The sequence below is a fragment of the Oxyura jamaicensis genome, chromosome 18 (genome assembly GCF_011077185.1).
Source record: "Oxyura jamaicensis isolate SHBP4307 breed ruddy duck chromosome 18, BPBGC_Ojam_1.0, whole genome shotgun sequence".
Classification (NCBI taxonomy): Eukaryota; Metazoa; Chordata; class Aves; order Anseriformes; family Anatidae; genus Oxyura; species Oxyura jamaicensis.
The window spans coordinates 1107405-1116243 of NC_048910.1; the positions used below are offsets into that span (position 1 = coordinate 1107405).

General features: G+C 55.0%; 1 protein-coding gene across 5 annotated transcripts in view; it reads right to left on the reverse strand.

Annotated features, from left to right (window-relative positions):
• The window catches only part of MYOCD (myocardin), a 258264-nt gene extending 249433 nt beyond the window's left edge, over positions 1-8831 (reverse strand). For 4 of the 5 annotated variants that reach the window (XM_035342664.1, XM_035342668.1, XM_035342663.1 and 1 more), the window contains exon 1: positions 8534-8831. The gene's annotated coding sequence lies outside the window, so the exon portion shown is untranslated. Of the gene's footprint in view, positions 1-6112; positions 6212-8533 lie in introns of all 5 variants that reach the window. The other variant, XM_035342660.1, reaches the window with a different exon arrangement.
• Positions 8832-8839: the final 8 nt, after the last annotated feature.

Sequence of the window (8839 nt, forward strand, 5' to 3'; positions counted from 1 at the left end):
GGAGCCAGAGCCCACCGAGGTCTCATCCCAGTCAAGACTCACAGCAGGTGTCTCTGGTGGGACATGGCAGTCACCAGAGACACCTTCAGCCAGCAGCCGTGGGCCACTCCTGCGTCTTCACTCTCTGCCTCTGCAGTTCCCTGATGCTCTGCAGACCTGGAGCTGGGTTTGGAGTAGCAGAGTTTCCCCAGGAGGTAACCAAGGCTGGCACTGCTGGTAGAGAGATGTAATTTTAGGATCCTTGTTCAACTTGAACTAAGGAGTGTGTTTAGAAACCCTTCTGAAAGGCCATGTGTCTGACTTTCATGGTCACACATCCCTGAAGATGAAGCATGGCAGGACAGAGCTCTGGGACAACGTGGAGGGCCCTGCTCAGCAGCACTGTCCAACCTCTCAGACCCTGGCAGGACCATGTTGGCACCAGGTGCCACATGGATGTGAGACCACCCCTGCCATGCTGAGGCACTGACAAAGCAGTTGTGCACCTCCTGTACATCTGGTTTGACTGCACTGCTAAAGAGAGTAGGAAACCGTTTTGCTGCAGGAAAGCAGCAGAGCAGGATGAGGACACACACCCTGGCTGCTCCGCAGGCCTGGACCATGGAGTGTGGTGGGACACAGGCCTGGAGCCACCTTATGGAAAAATTCTGGTGAAACGGGGAGGTGTGGGGACGAGCAAGAAACTGCACGAAGGAGCACCACTTAAAGGGCCATTTCTGTTATTTGAACCCACTTAGCAGCTCAGCATTCGATGAGCCATTTGCAACCACTCCTGCCCTTCTGCACCAGCCACACAAACACCAGGCAATGAGGCAGCCTCTGGGGAGGGAGCCGTTTGTCAGCGACAAACCCGGGGACTCCATGCAGCGTGCCGGGACGGCTCCTCACGCGGTGATGACAGCCGCTTGTGGAGATGCCTACGTGCTGTTTGCAGAGCAGAAATGAGATGCTGCAAGTTTTCCAGGGACAGAACGCAGCAGGGCCCTTTGAGCTGGGGCTCACAGCTCTGCGAGGCTGTTTCACAGCATTTGCCACATCTCTGGGGAGTTATTATTCATCATCCCGCTTCAGAAAGGAGTGGAGCCTCCTCTGCTAGCACTGGGAGGGAAAAGACTTTCCCAAGAACATTTCCTGAGCTGAGAGCAAATCCCACATGGCATTGCAACGCTCTGACAACTGCACATGCATGTTATTGTTACTTGCACTGCAAAGTGAGCTGTTGGACCCAAGGCAATACGTGCTGCCACTGGTGGTTAAACAAACACCATATGCCCCGTCCAGCAGCTGGCTGGCCGATGTCAAAGCCCTGAGAAATGACCTGCTCTGACAGCCCTTTTCATAGTGATCCACTTTGATTTATTGCCTTAGCCTGCAGTGCAGATAGGGAACAACACGCACAGACACGCGGGGTCTGGATCTGCACCCAATTGGGTCCATGTGCTCTCTTCAGCTCTTTCATCCCCAGGTCCCTCTGCGTTTCAGCAAGCCTTGAAACTTCAGCAAGCCTTGAAACTGGCTCCTACAGTGAGATGCTCAGTCCATTTTCCCAGTCCTTTGCCCTTCCTCAGCAGCAGTTGTGCTTCTAGAAATACAGAAAAGCTGCAAAACTCGATCAGTTTGGGAGTAACACACTGTAATGTGCTGTGGGAATGGTGTCAACCCATTGCTCAGAACCTCATCCTAAGAGCAGAGATGCCCCTCTAATAAGGCTGTACCAGATTGTCATCCTCAACAGTCCATAGCCACTGTGCTTTCCTCCCCACCACTGGCTACATCACATGGGATGGATTGGCCTTGGGAGACCTGAAATATAACAGGAAGGGCAAAACCAGCTCTGCAGTTAATGGGAGTGGTGAGGATAAGGAGAGGACCAAGCCCTGGGCACTCACTGGGGACAGGTCCAGGGACATGCAGAACCAAGGTGTAAGCAGCTATGCTGTGGTGGCAGCTCTGAGGGCACAGGGACAGCCCTGCTGCAGGACAGCCCCCTGGGCAATGTGGCTGAGGCTGTGGGTACATTGCTAGGAATGGGGAAGAATGACCCAGAGCAGGTTTCTGCAGGTCCTGCATCCCCATCTCCCCAACAGGCCCATGCCAGCTCCCCTCCAAGCAGCCCTATGCACACAGGGTACTCCTGAGTCCCCTCTGATGCCAACCGAGAGCAGCCATGGCTTTTGCATACAACAAGGGGCACACTACAGTGTGGCAGCAGCTTGACTTAGGCAAGTGGATGGTGAGCTTGCAGGTGCATGAAGTGCCCAGATATTTACAGGGAATGGGGAATACCAAGCAGACTGAAAACCATTCATGCTGCTAACATGCCAGAAGACATGGACAAGCTTCTTCATTAGAGGTCAGGGCCTGCCTGTCGGGTGGACGATGCTCACAGAGGTGCAGAGTGCCAATACAAGGTCCCCTTTCCCTCCATAGCAGAGCCTCTGGGCACTTCAGATGATAAGAGACTGCCCTGGGTGCATGCTCAGTGCTGGACACACCAGAGGGAGTCAGAGGTCAGTGCAGAGCTGGCACAGGTCCCACACCTGCCCTGTGGCTCCAGAAGTGGAGCTCTGGGCAGCCCCAGGGTCTCCTGCTTCCTGGTAGAGGCCATGTTAGGCAGATCCAGAGGAGAGCAGGAGCTAGCAAGTATTGGGAAGTACCAGGTGGGTCAACATGAGGGATGGATGGGAAAACTTGCCTGTTTTGGCCTGGATTTTATTTGTCTTCATTTAACTCCTTCTCCACTCTGCACAGGCATCTACCTGTCCTTCACTGTACATCTGCAGACCCACCAGGGATGGCCCACTGGTAGACATCATGAACAAAGCTGCACAGTGTGCTGGTAGATGGACAAGTGTCTGAGCAAAAACGAACCATCCAGGGGGTTGCCCACGCTTTGCTAGGCAGAGCTCTGTCTACAGGGGGAACTTCACCCATACCACAGAGCGTGCTCCGGGTGCACGGCCCCACTGCCAGCCCAGGAGCTGCCCTGCACCCCAAGGGACGCCTGGTGGGAGGGCATGGCCTGCGGGGTGCTCGTGGCTCTCACACCCTCACGATGAGCTCAGGAGTCAGGAAGTCCCTGGGGACAGCTGATAAGCACTCTGCATCTGCTCCAGCAGTGCCCATGTAAGCTGGGTGTATTTTTGGCTTGAGGTTGGGTCATAAATCAACATGAGTCAGAAAATGCAGTTAAGGCAGACCTATGTCCCCTGTCCTGGTGCCTTCTCCAGGGCAATGCCAGCAGCACCGAGCTGGTGGCTGTGGTGTGCCTAGGACACATGGCACAATGGACACAGGCAGGTGCCAGGTGCGGTGGCCAGAAGATCATGAAGGTCACTGCACTGGGTGTTTTGGCATCAGGACCACATACCAAGCAGCAGCGTGTGGAGGGGACAGTCTTGACAGCAGGATTCTCAATTGCCCTGTGAACCCAAGCTGAGGAGCGTGCTGACCAGGAAGCCATGTTCACTACACATACAGCAGAGCCTGGAACCCCCAGACAGCATGACCCTTGCACAGGCTCTCAGAAATTACCTTGTAGCTCTACCTAAATCATTAGCACCTAATGAGCAGCATTAGCTGGTGGGACAGGAGATAACCACAGCAGTTCATGGTTAGGTCACATGCATAAACCCCAGGTCATGAGATCTCACTTTAGGACCATGCAGGCATCAAGACATAGGAGGTCCCAAAGCACTGTCCTCTGATGTACCTCTCCTGTGCATGAGGCCTGTGTCCACAGCTTCTCCTGCAAGCCAGAAGCCCCCATCTCCTGGCAGCTGGTAACAGGCAGGTGCAGTGCAGGCAGGGGCTGCACTGCGAGGCTGTTCCCCTGTTCATGTGTCAGTGCTTGGGCTTGGCACAGCCTCTCTGCTCACCTCCCGTGAGGCGTTGCTTCCACTGTTGTCTCTGGGGCTGAAAACCAGCTCTGTTCTGGCTTAGAAGGAAGGACAAGTATGGAAGTTCCCTCTCCCTGCCTCTCCCACTAAACCTCAGCTCCTGGCTGCTCAATGTCCCTGCATAAAGGCCAGTGGCAGATGAAGCCACCCCTCTGGGAAGTGGCTGGGACAGGTTGAGGTCCATGGCCACTTGCAGCCAAGTTCATGAGAGACGGGCCACCAGAGGCAGCAATGGCTCTGCCCCCAGACTGCCAGGCTGGCAGCAGGCACCCGGAGCCACCATGACCTGGGAGGAGCATTTACGATCATACTCCTGAATATCAGTGCCTACATCACCTTTGAGGCTTGTGCTGTTTGGTCAGCACAAATGGAGGTGCTTCTACAGCTCTGGCTCTGCAGACTCAGCAAGGAAATCTCCCCAGACCACCTTGGACAAAGAAATTATGAATTTGCCTCCTGTCCCCTTCCAGAAATGTCTCTCCTGTAACTCACCACAACAGTGCTATTGCAAGTCTCCAGAACAGCAACATGCCCATGAAGGAGCTGGACAGCATGACCCGAGGTGCTCATCTCCCTGCTCCTCACTCCAGACAGGGACACAGCACTGGAGACACTCTCTGTGTCCAAGGCACCTGAGGGCTCCCAGTCCCAAGGATGGGCACAAATCCTTGAAGAGACCATGGGAAGGAAGCTGGCAGAAGAAATGGACTTTGGGGGACTTTCAAAATGACCACTGACATTTCAAAATGCACACTCCCGGTGCAGTATCCACCCTCTAGAAGCCAGACAAGTGCAGGGGCTGACTGCTCTTGTGGGATGCGCAGCAGGGGATGGAAGACACCAGCCAGCAGCGTGGAGGAGCAGGGGACAGGCAGGCAGAAGAGTGCGGCACTGGTGCCTCCTACCTCCACTCCCACTGAGGCAAGGCTCTCTGCTGTGGCCCTGAACCCTACTCCAGCAGAGCTGTGCTGACTGGCCTACAGGGGTAGGGAGCCTTGAGCTGGCCCCACGTGTGATGTCTCCAGGCCAGGCACAAAGTCCTTCCTGCCAGCCTGAGCGCTCAGCTGAGGCCATCGGGCTGCCTGCGCTGACGCAGGGCCCTCTGACATGGCCGGGCAGGCAGTGCCCACACCCGGCCATCTCGCAGGGCCTCCCGACTGGCTCACAACCCTCTGAGCACCTCCACCATGGCCTGACCCTCAGCTGCTGTATTCTCCAAGTGCAGGGGCTGGATCCCTTCACCATCCATACCGAGAACGTTAACTCAGCTCCTCTCCAACAACAAGCGAGAAGGCCAAGAAATAAAGCAGGTACATTCCGGGAATACTGCAGCCGCAAACACTGCATGAATCACTTCAGGCAGCGGCTTCTTCCCAAAGGACACGCTTGTCCACCCAGGGTAGGCAGCCCACCTTTGGAGCTCAGCCCCTGGGGCAGGAGGACAGGTCCTCCATGCCCACAGTGGTGAAGGAACAGGGTAACCACCAGGCAGAGGGAGGCTTTGCTTTGGCCACATGGAAGGGCCATGCAGCATCCCACAGCCCATTTCCCTGGCAGCATCCCTCCTCGAGCAATAACCTCAGCTGCTCACCGGCATCCAACCAGCCCCACCAGCTCTCCTTTGGCCGATGTCAGCCCACCCTCACCAAGGTGATCTCTGTGGTGATCCTTTCCCAAAGCCATTCCTGCCTTTACCCCACCTGGCCATCAAGGGCTCCTCTACCTTCTTGGCACAGGGGACTGCTACTGTCATAACCCATCAACCTTCCTTGTTCTGAAACGTCTCAGCCACAGGAGCCTAAATGCCAGCAGGGTCTAACATGGCATTTACAAAACAGAGGGTGCCCAAAGAAAAGCATCCATGTGACACGGTCATAGGGAGGGGCACAGCGAAAAACAGTTGAGTGGGAGCTCTAGATGTAGCACCGTGGCTTGGAGAGCAAACGCAGCACAGAGAGGTCCAGAATTAAGGTGATCTTTAGTGGTCACTGTACCTACAGAACGGGGGATGCTAGAAAAAGGAAAATGCTGGTTCAGAGAAGAGCTTAAGAATGATTTGCAGAATGCAAACTTGCGGTACAGTAGAAGACAGAAGAAACCCAACTTCTTTTCCTGTTGCTGGGCAAAGCAAACACCTGGTGGGCACCTTGCCAATCCTAACCAAAATGAGCTCCAGCTGAGCCCGAGCACTTGCAAGTCAGAAATCAAAGTACCTGTAGCAAACGGTGCGGCTGCTTCTTCGTCCAAACCAGCTTCAATGTGGAAAGAGGAGCGTCCTCAGCTGGGGTCACCCAGATCTGCTCTGCCCACAGCTGAAAGGCAAGGGAATGTGGGAGAGGGTTCGCTCTGTTACCCAAGGAACAAGCTGGACCCACAGATGTAAATGATGGGTCTGGCTTCCTCTTTTCCCCACAATTTCTGCATGCAGTTGCTGCCTGTGCAGCACTGCAGGCGGATCAGGGAACTGGGGTGACAGCCATGGGGAGGTGGTCATTTAATTTGGAGACAGGGGTGAGCATGGGAGGGCCCATCTCCTTCCCATCTCCTTCCCATCTCTGTGGGGCCGTGCCAGCCCAGTGAGGTCCCTGATGGTTTCCTCTTGGCTGTCAGGCTGCAAGCGCGTTGCAGCAGCCGTGCCAGGCTTTTAACGCGTGCACAGTGCCTGCACAGCAGGACAGGGCTGGCTGGGCTGGCGTCCAGCCCCAGCTGCCATAAAACGGGAAATAAGGGAATTGGAGCAAGACCACAGCGACCACCAAGCAGCTGCCACTGGCAGGGCTGGGGCACTCTCCCCCACCAGGCACCAGCAGGCAGCAGCGCATCGCCCCGTGCCACTGAGTCCCAGTGTGCCCGCAGACTGCGTTGCAGCAGGAGCATGCATGGAGGAGGAGGAAGCAGAGGAGGAAGAGGAGGCGGTGGCAGCTGTGTCTCAGCCAGACTTTGCCCTCCTCAAACGCCCCCGGGGAGCCGGCAGCCCCGGGATGCTGCACACAGCAGACAGCGCAGCCTCGCTCGCAGCGCGGTATGGAGTTTTCTGCTCATTACAAGTTTTATGAAAAGTTGTTGGCAAAAATGCACATTTTCTTTGGCTGCGTTTTGAACAGATCTGGCAAAAATGTAACGTTAGTGTCTCCCCTTGAGAGAACTTTATTGAGTGGAACAAAGTTGGATATTTTTAGCTACCCATTGTTAGCTGAAGAACAAAGCCATAACTAAGATATTTTGTCTCTTACACTGAAATGGGACTATCAGACAAATCCATGTACAGTCATATGTGGCTGCCCATTCAGATGGAGCAGAAAGGGGAAACTATTTTTAGCTTGATACTCCTCACAACAACACATCTGCCCTCCCATGCACACTGGACCACCAAAACACAGGGGCAGAGCAGCACCAGAGAGGGGATGAGGGGTCACTGACTTTTGCCATCCCTCAGGCCATATGACAAGTGTCATTTGCAGGAGAGATCAGGTTATACCATTCTAAAAAAAATAAAAAATAATAATAATAATAAAAAAATCCTATCATTTTTTGCCATTCTGCGTATTTAGTTTACTCAGAGCTGAACTGATGTGTGCTTTACCAATAGGCAACAGGAAGAAGTCAATCAGGACCCAGACGGATTTTAGCAAAGCAGCCCCTGCACCACCCAGCGCTAAAACCCCAACCCTCAGCCCTCTTCCCAAAATCCCGCAGGTGCCCTGAGGGCCACCCTGATGACAGAGGGGACCACAGGCGGAGGGGAGCACTGGCGGTGCCGCAGGAAGGAGAGGGCCTGGGCAGCTGCTCTGGGGCTGGCAGCACTGCTGCCCCGTCCCGCTCCATGCAGCCCAGCCGTGGGATGTGTAACCATTTCGCAGCTGCCAAGGAAGCATTTTCAAAAGCATTAACCCTGAAAAAGCAGAAAGCCCTGCATGAGGCCAACCCAACCTCCCCTGAGCGCTTTAGAGCTCTACAAATGAGATCAGTCATTTATGTCGGGTAGCATTTTGCAATACGTTCGTTTAAATGAAACAAAGCGGTCCATAAATGCCCTGGATTTTGGAGCGTGAGTGATGCCGGGAGCTTTTCTAAACAGTTTTTGTGCGTTGCATCGGTGAGTCACAGAGAAATAGCATTAAGGGTCAGCGCAGCCAGGGTGACCCTCCCCAGCTACCGGTGCCCCTGCCAAAGCAGGAGCATGAGGAACAAAAGCCAGGAGGGATGCGCTCTGCGGGCAGGACAGCGGGGCTGGCAAAACCTTCAGCAGCCTCCAAACAGCCGCAGCAGAGCGAGGCTCCCGGGGCAAAGCTCAGGCGGCCCCTCACCATCACCCTGCCCTCGCACAGCTCTGTCCTCTCCTCATTGCCTTGCCCTGCCTGTCCCTATGGACAGCTGGCTCCTGACCTCTGACGTACACCTCGTGCCAGGTCCTAACCTGCTCCATGACCCACGTAGGGCTGCACATAGTCCAAGCCTTGCCAGGCACAAGTGGCCACCGAGGCCCCAGCAGTAGCCCAAGAGAAGCCGCAGGAAACGCCTGACCTGCTCTGTCGCCCCGCAGGACGTCGGTGCCGTGTGTCGGCAGAGCTAAACAGGCATGTGAGAAAGCAGCCAGAAGAACAGAAAGACGTTAAGTAGGAAACGCAAATTACCTGCGAACTTTTCGGCTGAGCTAGAGTGTCCCGGAGGAGATGCTGCTTTTGTGACTCCTTGCTTTCTCCGCGGGTTGGGGCTGCTTTTATCAGGGAGCAGGGATTGTTTTTATAAACTTGCAGCACAGTAAGAACTGGTTTAAAATAGAGTGAAAGGAGCTGGTGCAGATGGAATTAGACAAACTCTGAGGGCTGCTTCTCCAAAAATAAATTAACTTCTTGCAGCCCGCGGTGCAGAGGCTGGGAGGCCGGGGCGGCCGCGGCCGCCGGGGGGGCGCTCACCTTGCCCAGCCCGGCGAGGGGGGT